Consider the following 16,667-nt stretch of genomic DNA (forward strand, 5'->3'; position numbering starts at 1 on the left):
GCGGGGGAGGGGGGGGGGGGGGGGAGGGAAGGAGACAGAAGGCTGCAGGAAGCCTCAGAAATTGAGGAGCCATTTCCCGACGGCAAAAGGGGGAGGTCGTCGAGAAACGGCTGCCTCAACTTTCTGAGGCTTCCTGCAGCCTTCTCAGTGCTGATGGCAATGTGCTTTTATTAAAAAATGTTCAAAAACTAAACAGCTACAAAGAACTACAAAAATGGCCGAGTGCCAATGTTTCCTTCACACTGCGCGTGCGCGAACGCTCCAACGCGCACGCGCAGCGTTGCCGGCAGGAAAAAAATTAATTTAAATAGTACCCGCCCCCTCCCACTTACAAAATTGGCGTGAGTGTAGGCTCCGCCCCCTTGGGCGCCGCACCAAACAGACAAGGAGCTGCAGGGCTCTCCAGAATCGCGAGTTTTTTTTTCCAGCGCCGTTTTAGGCGCAAAAAACGGGCGTCCAGCTCGGAGGGGCGCCCGTTTTTTATCGTGTGGAAACTTGGGCCCTAAATGTCTAACTCCAGGACAGAACTCAGCAAGAAATGGCTGGCTTTCTCACTTTCTTTATATACACAACAATTTTAATATCTGTAACAACGTGTGACATCCGCAGTGTGTGTCTGCATACACACAGGCACAGTCACACATGGTTCACCGTTCATTCTCAAATTCTGAAACCAAATCTAATCAGATTATCATGTCCAATTTTCAAATAAACTTATTCAAGTCAATCAGTAAAACTAGGGAGAAAATGAAATAGTGCAGTACTGGAATTCAGCTATCGTTGTTATTTGTGTGCATGAAAAATGCAAATTTAGTATTTTGGGAGCATACTGATGACACACAGTAGCAGATCACTGATCGCGTCCCAACCTTATTTACTTAATAAAAAATTATATTGGCAGGTTATCCAATTTGGATTATACACATTTTTCATTGGAATATTAAAGCTCTATGGAATATCCATAGATCAAGCACTACTGCATTGAAATTTTTATAACCAAAATTCCTAGATTTCCCTTGCTATAGATCCCAGGTAAATTTTTATATACATTGGTGAGTTTGCATTCAACACATTTTGGGAAGTATCACCTGTGTTAACAACATGTTAATGAAGCCTGGGGTTATGAATATACTACAGGGAAATAAAAACTCACATTTAAGCCAACACACTTTAGTGTTGTATCATATGCTTCTTCTATGGTACTCTTAATTCCTCATCCTGAATTGCTCCTGCCAATACAGTCACTCGTGATGGACCTGTTAAGTGCACCCAAGGAAAGAATAAACTTGCATTTAAATAGCACCTCCTTAGGAAGTCGTAAAGTAATTCACACCTAATGAACAACCATAGCAAAATGTCAAAAAAAGAAAGAGAGAAACTGTTAAGTTCATTTTAGGTTGTGTTATTCAGGGTGGAGGGGGAACAGTGGAATGTTTGCCCAGACACTAGAATTCACTGATCTTCTTCGAAGGCTGCTATGAAATCTTCTGTCTACTCGACAGTCAAAATGGACCTTGGTTTACTGACTCATTCAAAAGACTCCACCTCTGACAATGCAGCACTCCCTCTGTACTACACTGGAATGCCAGTCTAGATTATGTACTCAAGTCTGGAGTGGGGAGTGAACCCATGACCTGACTGAGGCAATATTACTACCAACTGAGCCAAGCTGACTGGCCTAAATTATCTGTCAAATACAGCTACATGAGTGCAATTACAAAAAAAAAAATCACAAAGCAATTACCAGGAAGGCATGCTTTGAATCTGGATCAAATACACATGCTGCGTTCCTGCAAATTTTATTAAAAATTAATTTGCCCTTCCCTATATTTGCATGTCCAGGTCTCCATTCTCCAAATGTTTCTTGATCCAATTTTGCATTCTCATGCTTCTACCTGTCCCTGCTGCCTGTTCGGAGGATTTTGTACATTATCTTTGACATCTTTTCTAAATGAAAAAAATAAATTCTGAAATTATTTTTTCCGCTCAAGTTAACAAATATGCTGTTCCAACTACAGTAGAAGTTGCTGCCACTCACAAGTCACTACTGCAAACTAACTCTCTGTAACCAATTCCAAAATATCCTGTGTGGCTCTTTCTCGTGATCTTATTTTGCACTGTCTATTCTGACCTGAAGAAAAACAAACATATGGGTCTTTTAGCTATTAAAAATGTAAAGCATATCAAATGGTAATTTGATTTTTTTTAAATGTCAAAAATAAACTAGTATGCATTCAATTACATTTTACTGGTCAAATACAGCATTTGTATGAGATTTAAATGCAATTTTTTTGTATTTTTTTTTCAAAGTTTAAAATTCTACACTAGTAATCATTCATAATAGGCACTCTAAATACTGTTCCATTAAATAATCTGAAGAGTAAGCAGGAGCTGAAGAAATTGTGACTCACCACTATTACCTTTCATGCCATCTTGCACTTTTGAAAATGTTAACACAAATATAAACGCCTCAATGAATGCAGTGAATTGGCATGCAAGGACAATCAATCCTCATTATTTTTTATGCAACGGGACTTATAAACTGTTATGAGGTAAGATATGAACTTTAGTTTGATCACTGTCTATTAAACAGCTTTTCCCCCTCCTATTAATTTTAGTAACGTATAGTTGGCCACTAGAGGATGCCACCCCAGCATAATGGTACATTTTTAAAATCTAGAAACAATTTCTCTGTACAAATAAAAATAAATAATTATACTGCAAATGTTGGAAATTAGGCAGCATCAGCAAACAGAAAATACAGATCATTGTTCTCGTTCACGCTGGCTGAACAATTCTCTGCATTTCCAGCATTTTCTGTGTGTACAAAATGGAGAATTTGTCTTGCTATGCACCCATGTTATAGTTATGAAATAAAATTGTTATTCCGTAAGTATACAGATTAGATTTTAATAATGCTAGATTTAAAAACAAAGTTGAACAAAAAGCAATCAAAGTTGCTACCATCATAAAAAGTGCCAAAATTTCCCAGCTGGCTAGTTATGCAAGACTTCAATATAATCATCATTGTTGCACATTACAAGAATTCTCCAGATACATGCGCATAACTCCTTACAATTACACTAGAACATTCCATACTGCTTCAGTCTATCATTTAGTGATAAATTCTATCATTTAGTGATAAACAATGGCTTTCATCGCCGTGTCGCGGTTTGGTATCAAAATAAGAGGGAAATTCTGTTTCCGAAATGGAAGACATGGATCTGGAATTTTAGTCCAGTCCGGGTGTGCACAAAACAAGCCTGTAGTGAGCACTGTGCATGTGCATCCACGTCTTGACAGAATTGATGCTCACACCAGCAACAAGTTTCACATTAAGTAAAGCAAAACAAAAATATGTAATATATAGTAACACTTTGCATCGCAACAGTGGCCCTAGTCCACTCTGTTGCAGAATACTGCTCTGCCTCATGGTCCTGCAGCCGCCACACAAAGATCGTGGACGTGCAGCTAAACGCCGCCATGAGGACAGCATCAGGGATGCTCAAGTTCAGTTCAACGGAGTGGCTCCCAGTGCTGTCCCACATTGCCCCGCCTGCTATTTGCCGTGACGCCATCCTGCTCAGTGAAAATGGAAAAATCATGAGCAACATCGACCTTCCCATTCACGAAGACTTGAAAAACCCACAACGAAAGCACTTAAAATCACACCGGTCATTCTGGGAATAGCAGCCAATATTGACGCAGCTGGTATCGACCCACTATCCAGATAGATGGAATCGTGGGACGCACCTCATCGCTGACCAATAGCAGAGGTCTCTGGCTTCGACCTCTCTTGAAGACAGTGGTCAGCACTCAAACTAATCCACACGGGGCATGGACGATGCGGCCACCTGCTCCACAAGTGGAACATGAGGGATGACCCAAAGTGCGACTGTGACCATGGGTCCCAGACTATGGAACATATCACATCAACCTGCCCATTAAGATCGGTTGCAGGAGGCACCTCATTTCTCCACTCGGCATCTCAGGAGACCACTGAATGGATAGCCAAAGTAAACATCCCATTATAAGCTTTTCCTGTCATACGAAACAATAACAAATAATATGTTTAATTGTATAACTAATTTTTATCTAGAAAAACTTGTGTTATGTTCCAGAGGATCCGTGGAACTTTTAGAACACAGGAGGGGGTCGAGTCCCCTGGGACAGTGGACATAAAACAGACTGCTAGAGTAAGTAGTTGATTTGAAATCAGATGACAGCTTGAAAGGAACCTGCAACAATATCTATTCAGAAGTGGGAAATTGAAGTTTATAGGGATATTAATGAATTACATAGTTTGATTTCCCACCCCACTAGATGGTACAAAGAACTTAAGGCTATAGATGGAGCAGGTTTGATGGGCCAAATGTCCTTGTCTCACTACAGTCTTTATGTTCTTGTACTCAGATTACTCAGGTGTGCATCAGATTACAGTCATTATTTCCTTGTGGAGGTCTTATACATTTTACAGTCATAATCAAACCGTTGGCAACAAAATTGTTAATGTGTCAATACTATAACTTAAATGAAAGCATATAGCTGTATTACTGGAAAAAATAGTAACTTACTGTAACAGAATTTCTCGAGAGTTAGATGAGTGGACAGATGACAGCAGAAGTAAAGAAATACTACTGCCAAAACTAGTAGATTATGCTTTTATTAAAAAAAAAATCAAATTCCTTCTTTTAGCTCCATCAATGCCAAACCCACTAGATGCCCTGCTTCATAAGGATGCTCTAAAACGAACCAATAGCAAGGGCTTGCTTCAATGGAATTTCAAGGCACTAATCAAAGTGCGTTTCAGGTTTGGAAAACTGCTCCCCGCACTTCAAAGCATTATCTCAGTCCAACTGAGATTGAGAATGAAATGTTTAAGGCTGCTTTCTTTTCCCATTATTGTTATGGTGCACATGGGGAAAAGTGGTTATGGGTAAACCAGAAACTATGCCTAAAGAAGTAGATATTTAAAAGTCTGCTATGGTCATTTTTTTCTTTGTGCTTTGCTGTAGCTTCAAGATTTCTTCCTGTGTCACATACTATTTCCGAATCAAAAAGGCATCTGCTACTAAACCTTAGTGAATGTCATATTGTGTAATCAGCCATGAGGAAATGCCAAGCAAAGCCCAGGTTGAAATGTCATCTGACATTTTCACTCTGCATTTGTTGGGAATGGGAGAGGACGACAGAGAGAGGAGTGCACAGAAAGTGCATTGACCCAAACTTGCTGACTTGGATGGGAATCATGAATTTATTGTGTGAAATTCGGCATGCTGTCATCCTAACCAACCAGACCATCCTTTATTAAGAAAGGTATTAAATAAGAGAAAGACAATAATTTTCTATCTACCAACAAACTTTCCCTAGTATCAGAAAATATTTTCTATTTGACATCAGATTGGCCCAAAGAGCAATTAGCCTCTAAGTGACCCCAGGATATAAGACCTTGTAGCCTTAAAGGGTCATGCCAGTTTGCATGCAGCTGCCCTTAGCAGCAGAATTATGTGATGCATTATATGCAATGTTGTTCTTGTTCAAAAACAGGACATCTTCTGCCTTACTGTGAGCAATTCCACTGGAAATCTGCCCATATTAAATAATTTCTGGCTGATGCCTACCAAAAGTATTTTGACCTTCATGGAATACTGGACTTTGCAAATCTAAGAATCAGCCAATCTCACATCTCATTACTTTTTCTATTTTTGCTCAGACAATTATCTAAATTTTCCATTGAAATCCTTGGTGGGAACTCAAACACTTCTGCACCAAATCATTTGATTCTATATCAGGTGTGAATCCCATTTAGAAATACAGCCAGGCTTTCCAGGCATTGTTTACTGAGCAATACTCAAGGGGTTTACAAAGATTCCCCGGACATGAGCTCACTTTATACTCCTTAACCTACTTGACATTTGCAAAGAATCATTTGGCTGCAAGGATATTTTAACATGACAGTTCATGAATAATGAGCAAACAGAAAAGTAAAAGCTAGGAGCATTTCTACTCACCATTACAGAATAAATCTGCAAATGTTAAAGTATGTAAATATGTACATCACACAGGTCTATTATATATTTCTAGATACAGGAGGCCACATTAAGGAACTTTGGAATACTACATACACTTTAATATTTCAATGGCACGTGCATAAAATGAGACAGCAATACTGCCCTCACTCGACATACTTAATAATACACCACAGTGAGAAAAGGACAGTCATATTTCAGACAATATGCTTCAGTGATACTCTTTGATCATCACCTCAAATTGCTACCAACCCTGTGATAACACCATTCTAACGTTATGTAGTTCAATATGAACTCTTCTCACAACACAAATCTGGAAGAAAAATCTGTAATTGTACTGCTGAATTTTTCTCCACAACTCAAGTGGACATAGAAAATAGGTGCAGGAGTAGGCCATTCGGCCCTTCGAGCCTGCACCGCCATTCAATAGGATCATGGCTGATCATACACTTCAGTACCCCATTCCTGCTTTCTTTCCATACCCCTTGATCCCTTTAGCCATAAGGGCCACACCTAACTCCCTTTTGAATATATCTACGACATTGTACGAAATTACACTCGCTCATTAAGACACGATACTGAAATTCTAGTAACATCACACTAGTATTAATCCATCCCAATGGATGCAAGTCCACATCAAGAACCTTGAACTAGCACCAGTTTGGTAGTTGTTGCTGACAGACTGAAATGATTGTGATCCATGTGAAGTACTCAATGATAAAAGGATGGGGGTGACAGACTGGATTGTGCATTGAGTTAGACACTTGTCTTTTCCCCTTCAAACATCTGGCTGAATCCAACCCAAACTGAGGGGGTGACATTCTCCTCTTATCTGTGAGGGTCCTTTACTCCTCTTTTGTCCATTTTACCTGTCTCAAACCAATTCTTTATGGAAATGGGCCAATAGCACAAAGCTACCTCCAATTCAATACTAAGTGACAAGTTTACTCAAAGCGGCCCAAGGATGACTGGGGTGTAAAATAGAACAAGGAAAACCAACATACTAACACAGCAAAAAATGTTCTTCGGAGGCTAGGGCTAAGGTACATGCTTGGAGCAGAGTGGAGGGAGTTGTAAGGTATTTATAAGAGAAAACCAGCAGTTATTATTGTGGGGGTGGGGTGGGGTTGGGGGGGGGAAGAGAGAGATGGGAGGGAAGGCATTTATAGGAGGGCTTTCTGCAATGGACAGCGGCAGATGGACCAGCATCTTCGAGCCAGTGATGGGCAAGGCTCCGAAATATGGGTCAAAGCCATGAATTCATCCAACACTTAATCAACTCCAGAATGAAATACATATATACATATACATATATATATATATATATATATATATTTTATAAACAGATTGCAGCACTTCAACCAGTCACTCTCAGTTTTTGCTTTTCTTTTTAGAGCATTACATTTACCATGTCAATACAGGGAAAACTGTCCTTGCAGGTACAAATCATTGTGCTTAGAAAATTATCGCAAACAATATTTTGAGAGATACATAAAGACGATAGGCACAAACAATGCAGTTATAAAGCACCTTTACCGTAATAAAACATCGCAAAACGCTTCACAAAGGGCTATCAAATGAAATTTGACACCGAACCACATAAGGAGATATGAGAGCAGATGACCAAAAGCTTGGTCAAAGAAGGAGGAAAGAGAGGTAGAGGGGTATAGAGGTTTAGGGAGAGAATTCCAGAACTTAGGGCTGAAGGTATGGCCGCCAATGGTGGAGCAATTAAAATCTGGGATGCGCAAGGAGCCAGAATTAGAGGAATACAGATATCTTGGAGGGTTGTAGGGCTGGAGGAGATTACAGAGTTAGGGAGGGGCAAGGCCATGCAGGAATTTGAAAACAAGGATCAGAATTTTTTTTTTTTTTTTAAATCGAAGCGGTGCTCAACAGGGAGCCAATGTAGATCAGCAAGCGTCGGGGCAATGGGTGAACAAGACTTGGTACGAGTTGGGATACTGGCAGCAGAATTTTGGAAAACCTTAAGTTTATGGAGGGTGGAAGATGATAGGCTGGCCAGGAGTACATTGGAATAGTTGTCCAGTAAGAAAGGCATGGATGAGGATTTCAGCAGCAGATGAGCTGAGGCAGGGGCAGAGTCAGGCAATGTTACGGAGGTGGAAATAGGCTGCGTTAGTCATAAGAACATAAGAAATAGGAGCAGGAGTAGGCTATACAGCCCCTCGAGCCTGCTCCACCATTTAATACGATCATGGCTGATCCAATCATGGACTCGGGTCCACTTCCCTGCCCGCTCCCCATAACCCCTTATCGGTTAAGAAACTATCAACCTCTGTCTTAAATTTATTCAATCTCCCAGCTTCCACAGCTCTCAGGCAGCGAATTCCACAGATTTACAACCCTCAGAAGAAATTCTTCCTCATCTCAGTTTTAAATGGGCGGCCCCTTATTCTACAATCATGCCCTCTAGTTCTAGTCTCCCCTATCAGTGGAAACATCCTCTTTGCATCCACTTTGTCAAGCCCCCTCATAATCTTATACGTTTTGATAAGATCACCTCTCATTCTTCTGAATTCCAATGAGTAGAGACCCAACCAACTCAATCTTTCCTCGTAAGTCAACCCCCTCATCTCTGGAATCAACCTAGTGAACCTTCTCTGAACAGCCTCCAAAGCAAGTATATCCTTTCATAAATATGGAAACCAAAAATGCACGCAGTATTCCAGGTATAACCTCACCAATACCCTGCATAAATGTAGCAAGATTGTGTTAGTGATGACGCGAATGTGTGGTCGGACACTCATCTCGGGGTCAAATACAACACCAAGGTTGTGAACAGTCTGTTCAGCCTCAGACAGTTGCCAGGGAGAGGGTAGCCAGTGAACAAAAGGGGCAGTAGCCAGTGAAAAGTAACCAGGAATGTGCCAGAAGTCATTTACGCAGAGAAAACATATTTTCTTTGTCACAAACACCCATCGTATTGAAGCGTCCTTATATAATGCCCAAGAGTTGATGGTTTCAACTCCAACTGTGCTAACATTTCTAGGTTCCTCATATAATTTAACTTGCAGCTGCTGGTACCCTGAGATTATCGGATTACTAATTGCGAACATTCTTTGTTGAGTTAATGCCCAACAGGTAATGGGGGTGGGGGAGAATCAATATTGAAACTTTATAATAAATAAGAACATAAGAATTAGGAACAGGAGTAGGCCATCTAGCCCCTCGAGCCTGCTCCGCCATTCAATAAGATCATGGCTGATCTGGTCGTGGACTCAGCTCCACTTACCCGCCCTCTCCCCGTAACCCTTAATTCCCTTATTGCTTAAAAATCTATCTATCTTTGACTTGAAAACATTCAATGAGCCAGCCTCAACTGCTTCCTTGGGCAGAGAATTCCACAGATTCACAACCCTCTGGGAGAAGAAATTCTTTCTCAACTCGGTTTTAAATTGGCTCCTCCGTATTTTGAGGCTGTGCCCCCTAGTTCTAGTCTCCCCCACCAATGGAAACAACCTCTCGGCCTCTATCTTGTCTTTCATGATTTTAAATGTTTCTATAAGATCACCCCTCATCCTTCTGAACGCCAACGAGTAAAGACCCAGTCTACTCAATCTATCATCATAAGGTAACCCTCTCATTTCTCGAATCAGCCTAGTGAATCGTCTCTGTACCCCTTCCAAAGCTAGTATATCCTTCCTTAAGTAAGGTGACCAAAACTGCACGCAATACTCCAGGTGCGGCCTTACCAATACCTTATACAGTTGCAGCAACACCTCCCTGCTTTTGTACTCCATCCCTTTCGCAATGAAGGCCAACATTCCATTTGCCTTCCTGATTACCTGCTGCACCTGCAAACTAACCTTTTGGGATTTTCTAAAAGAGTTTCATGTCATGCACAAGGATTCCCCCAGATCGGGGGGCACGGTTTAATGTTTTTTGTTTACTCCTAAAAGAGTTTCATGCACAAGGACCCCCAGGTCCCTCTGCACCACAGCATGTTGTAATTTCTCCCCATTCAAATAATATTCCCTTTTACTGTTTTTTTTCCCCCAAGGTGGATGACCTCACACTTTCCGACATTGTATTCCATCTGCCAAACCTTAGCCCATTCGCTTAACCTATCCAAATCTCCTTGCAGCCTCTCTGAGTCCTCTACACAACCCGCTTTCCCACTAATCTTAGTGTCATCTGCAAATTTTGTTGCACTACACTCTGTCCCCTCTTCCAGGTCATCTATGTATATTGTAAACAGTTGTGCTCCCAGTACCGATCCCTTTATACAGCTGAAGAAAGAATAAAATCAGTACTCAGAACCTGATATTTGAGCATCACCCTGCATATTAAATAACAGCTCCCATACACTTGGTGGCCACTGTATAGCGAGTCATGTGCATCATCAGATTAAGATCAATACATTTAAACAATGATAAAACATGACAATGGGAACTCAGCAAATTAGACAGACCACTGAATCTATTTTAATATATTTACTGTGTTGTGCTATTGCAGGCCAACATCTTCTTGCTTAGAAAATCGAGCAGTAGAATAGAGGAACGATGTTGGAGGAGGATGCCTGCCTTCAAACACAAAGTGCAAGCATTAAGTTGGCACAAAAACAGGAAAACCTAGAAACACAGCGTAGGTCAATCAGCATCAGCGGAGAGAGCATGCAGTCAGCCAATCGTTTGGGTTGATAACCTTCTTTTGAACACCCGAGTTCTGAAGGGTACAAACGTGAAACATCGGCTGTCTTGTTCTTTCACAGATCCGGACTAACCTTTTAACATAAATGGCCACACCATCCTCCTCCAACATCTTTCCTCATTTGTATTGTTCATAGGGATTGCCCCAGCTTAGTTCCACTATTTCCTATCCTTTATAGTCGAGGAACCAACTAGGGGGGAGGCCATCTTAGACTGGGTGTTGTGTAATGAGAGAGGATTAATTAGCAATCTCGTTGTGCGAGGCCCTTTGGGGAAGAGTGACCATAATATGGTGGAATTCTGCATTAGGATGGAGAATGAAACAGTTAATTCAGAGACCATTGTCCAGAACTTAAAGAAGGGTAACTTTGAAGGTATGAGGCGTGAATTGGCTAGGATAGATTGGCGAATGATACTTAAGGGGTTGACTGTGGATGGGCAATGGCAGACATTTAGAGACCGCATGGATGAATTACAACAATTGTACATTCCTGTCTGGCGTAAAAATAAAAAAGGGAAGGTGGCTCAACCGTGGCTATCTAGGGAAATCAGGGATAGTATTAAAGCCAAGGAAGTGGCATACAAATTGGCCAGAAATAGCAGCGAACCCGGGGACTGGGAGAAATTTAGAACTCAGCAGAGGAGGACAAAGGGTTTGATTAGGGCAGGGAAAATGGAGAACGAGAGAAGCTTGCAGGGAACATTAAGGCGGATTGCAAAAGTTTCTATAGGTATGTAAAGAGAAAAAGGTTAGTAAAGACAAACGTAGGTCCCCTGCAGTCAGAATCAGGGGAAGTCATAACGGGGAACAAAGAAATGGCAGACCAATTGAACAAGTACTTTGGTTCGGTATTCACTAAGGAGGACACAAACAACCTTCCAGATATAAAAGGGGTCAGAGGGTCTAGTAAGGAGGAGGAACTGAGGGAAATCTTTATTAGTCGGGAAATTGTGTTGGGGAAATTGATGGGATTGAAGGCCGATAAATCCCCAGGGCCTGATGGACTGCATCCCAGAGTACTTAAGGACGTGGCCTTGGAAATAGCGGATGCATTGACAGTCATTTTCCAACATTCCATTGACTCTGGATCAGTTCCTATCGAGTGGAGGGTAGCCAATGTAACCCCACTTTTTTTAAAAAGGAGGGAGAGAGAAAACAGGGAATTATAGACCGGTCAGCCTGACCTCAGTAGTGGGTAAAATGATGGAATCAATTATTAAGGATGTCATAGCAGCGCATTTGGAAAATGGTGACATGATAGGTCCAAGTTAGCATGGATTTGTGAAAGGGAAATCATGCTTGACAAATCTTCTGGAATTTTTTGAGGATGTTTCCAGTAAAGTGGACAAAGGCGAACCAGTTGATGTGGTATATTTGGACTTTCAGAAGGCTTTCGACAAGGTCCCACACAAGAGATTAATGTGCAAAGTTAAAGCACATGGGATTGGGGGTAGTGTGCTGACGTGGATTGAGAACTGGTTGTCAGCCAGGAAGCAAAGAGTAGGAGTAAATGGGTACTTTTCAGAATGGCAGGCAGTGACTAGTGGGGTACCGCAAGGTTCTGTGCTGGGGCCCCAGCTGTTTACATTGTACATTAATGATTTAGACGAGGGGATTAAATGTAGTATCTCCAAATTTGCGGATGACACTAAGTTGGGTGGCAGTGTGAGCTGCGAGGAGGATGCTATGAGGCTGCAGAGTGACTTGGATAGGTTAGGTGAGTGGGCAAATGAATGGCAAATGAAGTACAATGTGTATAAATGTGAGGTTATCCACTTTGGTGGTAAAAACAGAGAGACAGACTATTATCTGAATGGTGACAGATTAGGAAAAGGGAAGGTGCAATGAGACCTGGGTGTCATGGTACATCAGTCATTGAAGGTTGGCATGCAGGTACAGCAGGCGGTTAAGAAAGCAAATGGCATGTTGGCCTTCATAGCGAGGGGATTTGAGTACAGGGGCAGGGAGGTGTTGCTACAGTTGTACAGGGCCTTGGTGAGGCCACACAAGAAGTATTGTGTACAGTTTTGGTCTCCTAACCTGAGGAAGGACATTCTTGCTATTGAGGGAGTGCAGCGAAGGTTCACCAGACTGATTCCCGCGATGGCGGGACTGACCTATCAAGAAAGACTGGATCAACTGGGCTTGTATTCACTGAAGTTCAGAAGAATGAGAGGGGACCTCATAGAAACGTTTAAAATTCTGACGGGGTTAGACAGGTTAGATGCAGGAAGAATGTCCCCAATGTTGGGGAAGTCCAGAACCAGGGGTCACAGTCTAAGGATAAGGGGTAAGCCATTTAGGACCGAGATGAGGAGAAACTTCTTCACCCAGTGAGTGGTGAACCTGTGGAATTCTCTACCACAGAAAGTAGTTGAGGCCAATTCACTAAATATATTCAAAAGGGAGTTAGATGAAGTCCTTACTACTCGGGGGATCAAAGGGTATGGCGAGAAAGCAGGAAGGGGGTACTGAAGTTTCATGTTCAGCCATGAACTCATTGAATGGCGGTGCAGGCTAGAAGGGCTGAATGGCCTGCTCCTGCACCTATTTTCTATGTTTCTATGTTTCTATCTCTAGCAAATGCTTCTCTTTCTTCCCCTGCATCGTTACCTCAAGTACCCCAAGGATCTATCCTTGGCCATTTCTTCTTCTTTATCGAAGTGCGGCCCCTTAGCGATATCATCTGTAGACATGGGGTCAGCTTCCATATTTACACTTCCTGTCTATCTCGACACGTTCACCACTTCCGAGATGTCAGACTGCTTGTGCGATGTTCAGTCTTGGATGAGCTGCAGTTCCCTCCAGTTAAACACTGGGATAATTGAAGCTATCGTCTTCGGTTCCTAACTCAACCTCCGTATCCTTGCCACCAATTCCATCATCCTTCCCAGCCATTACCTTGGGCTGAAGCAGACTGTTTGCAATCTTGGTGGCCTATTTGAACCTGAGCTGAGCTTCTGACCCTGTTTTCATCACAAAGATCATCCATCATAACAGTGCCTGCCTGCCTTCCTCCGCTCCCTCAGCCTCTCTACCACTGAAACCTCTTGTGCCTTTGTCAGCTTAAGACTACTATTCAAATGCTCTTATCTGCCCATACCCTATTCTGCAACAAGCCCCACTCACCCATGTCCTCGCTGACCTACATTGGCTCACGGTTAAAAATTAGTTCAATCCATTCATTGCCTTATCCCTCCCTATCTCTGTAATGCCCTCCATCCCAACAACCCCCCCCCCCCGAACTCTCCATTGCTCTGACGCTGGCCTTTTGTGCATTCGCCCCGCCCTATTCATAGCAGCCGTGCTTTCAGCCGCCAAGTACCCATGCTCGAATTCCCACTGTAAACACCTCTACCTCTTCACCTCACTCTCCTTCAAGGCCACCCTTAAAGCCCACTTCTTTGACCAAGCTTTGGGTCACCCTTTCTAATATCTCCTCTTTGTCTTGGCATCAATTTTTGACTGACTACATCTCTGTAAAGGGATGTTTTTTTTCTACTTAAAGGTGCAATCTAAATGCAACTTGTTGCTGTAACATGAGTGCTGTCAGCTTTTCCTGTCTTTGTTTCAGATTTCCTGTATTTGCATTATTTTACTTTTTATTAAGTTTGTAGTTTTTAAAATATACAACTAAACACAAATCAATAACCAGGGTAATTTAATTAACTTGTAACCTCAACTTCTAGAGGAGTAGCAGAAGTCAAGGCTCTGAATCCAATTACTCTCAAAATACTTGCCAGGAAAATAGCCTTATCTTCAAGTATTCGTACAAAATCTTCGTCCTCCTCCGCCCTCCTAATCATTTGTTTAGAAGTCAGAAATAGTATTCTACCTGACCATGTGGTGGCTGGTCCTCCAGTCAGATTATCATAATCAGCATCTAGTCTTGGAAATTTTGTTTTGCTGCTCAGCCTTTGCTTCCAACAGAGATGGGGAAGGGGTGGGGAAGATCTTAGGTATGAATACATATTCTACCACTCTCTGGCATCACATTTTGTCATCAGAAGTGAATGCTTTTGCAAAAATATGCAAGGCCACTGAAGTTTGTGACGGTAAATATTGCATCAAAGATTATTTTTACCTCTATTTATAATTCTCCCACATTTCTCCTATTGCAAAACCACTAGACAATTGCCACGTTGCACTGTAGTTTAGCCAGGACACAGGAGCCACAGTACCACAGTCAGTATCACTCCGTAACTAGTTAGCACAATATACAACTCCAAGCATTGCCACCTACTTAGAATTTAAGTTACTGTGTCACAATAGACAATTGTTGTTTTGCAAGTTTTTTTGCAGGACAAATACAGAGCAGCAAAACCTTTATTCTACTGTAACTATGATCCCTCATTGTAATATATTAAAACATTAATTTCAAACTAAGGAAAGTAAATCAGAAGACTCCTTATAGAAGGTTCATTCATAGCTTCCATTTTAAAATTTGCTTTCCCATCCCCTTGCTACCAAATAGCGAATACAACTAAAGGCTGGTTAACATGTCCAATTCCAGCAGTAGGTTTCCTAATTTATTAGTATCCCAGCAGTGAAGAACTGCATCAACTTAATTGAGTTATGTTGATTTTGAATTGCTATGTGAATGTAATATTAGCATAGCTATATCTTTTTTTTTAGATCAAGTTTTAAAATGCTCATTAGCTGGATAAAATGGTTTTACAACTCAAAAGAAAGTTCACTCCGTACTTCTCTGACACTTCAAGGATCTACTTTTGTTTCTATATGAACACTGTGAGGCGCTGTAGCTCTTTGTCTCATTTCTGTTTCTCTCAGCTTACGTAGAACCTGACCCCAGTTGCTGCACGTTTTCTCAAATCTCAGGGTTTAAAATGACAGACATGTGTAATGAAGTCACACGCCAGACAGGAGGCCAAGAAAAACATCCTGCTGTCCAATACTAAATTATTATAGAACAGGGGAGGAAACTGGTAAAATATTTCCTGTGTCCTACAGCTCAAACAACCATTAAAACTAGAAATAGAAAGATAGTACCCCCACAGCAACAGTAAATTTGTTGAGATTTTAAACCAAAGCTTTTAAAGGGTTGTAGGATTCCAACACCTGCAATGTGGAAAATCATTTATCTGCATTCTCATTTGTGACTCGAACGTTGATAGCAAAAAGACAAATTGTACACTGCATTTTAGGTGGAAAAGCAACTTCAAGCCACAGGGGGGATATCACAAGCCAAAGGGTTTCTTCTACACCATGCCATACTTGCTACTATTTCATTTTCTCCCCTTATCCTCTAACAACATTAACTCTCACTGGCATATGGTGCCTTAGGTACTCTCCAGTACTTCATTCAAGTGGGTAATTCTCACATGAGTTAGAGAATGCATGTCAGCAGGCAGAGTATCACAGCTAAACCCAATCCTGTCCTCATCCAATGTACACACCTACACATTTTCCAGCAGGGTTAATGGATATCTTACAGGGGGGGGCAGAGCGCACCCCCTCCTCTAGAAAGACTTGCATTTATATAGTGCCTTTCATAACCACCAAACATCCCAAAGTGCTTTACAACCAATGAAGTACTTTTTGAAGTGTAGTCACTGTTGTAGTGTGGGAAACGCAGCAGCCAATTTGCGCACAGCAAGATCCCACAAACAGCAATGTGATAATGACCAGATAATGTGTTTTTGTTACATTGATTGAGGGATAAATGTTGGCCAAGACACCGAGGATATCTTCCCTGCTCTTCTTCAAAATAGTGCCATGGGGTCTTTAACGTCCATCTGAAAGTCCAACAGTGCAACACTCCCTCAGCACTGCACAGGAGTGTCAGCCTCGATTTTTGTGCTCAAGTCTCTGGAGTGGGACTTGAACCTACAACCTCCTGACTCAGAGGAGAGAGTACTACCAACTAGCTCTGATGCACTACAGCCAATTGCAACATCTTTCATGCCAACACAAGATGAGGTGAGCTAACTCATTTCTCACTAA

At 41.7% G+C, this 16,667-nt stretch overlaps 1 protein-coding gene across 5 annotated transcripts in view; it reads right to left on the bottom strand.

Moving 5' to 3' along the window:
• The window catches only part of clint1a (clathrin interactor 1a), a 215,066-nt gene that overhangs the window by 110,883 nt on the left and 87,516 nt on the right, over positions 1-16,667 (bottom strand). Inside the window, exon 2 of one of the 5 annotated variants that reach the window (XM_070878583.1) lies at positions 1,154-1,256. The exons of the other annotated variants lie outside the window; for them this stretch is intronic. The gene's annotated coding sequence lies outside the window, so the exon portion shown is untranslated. The remainder of the gene's footprint in view (positions 1-1,153; positions 1,257-16,667) is intronic. 5 annotated transcript variants of the gene reach the window in all.

Source organism: Pristiophorus japonicus, chromosome 4 (genome assembly GCF_044704955.1).
Source record: "Pristiophorus japonicus isolate sPriJap1 chromosome 4, sPriJap1.hap1, whole genome shotgun sequence".
NCBI lineage: Eukaryota > Metazoa > Chordata > Chondrichthyes > Pristiophoridae > Pristiophorus > Pristiophorus japonicus.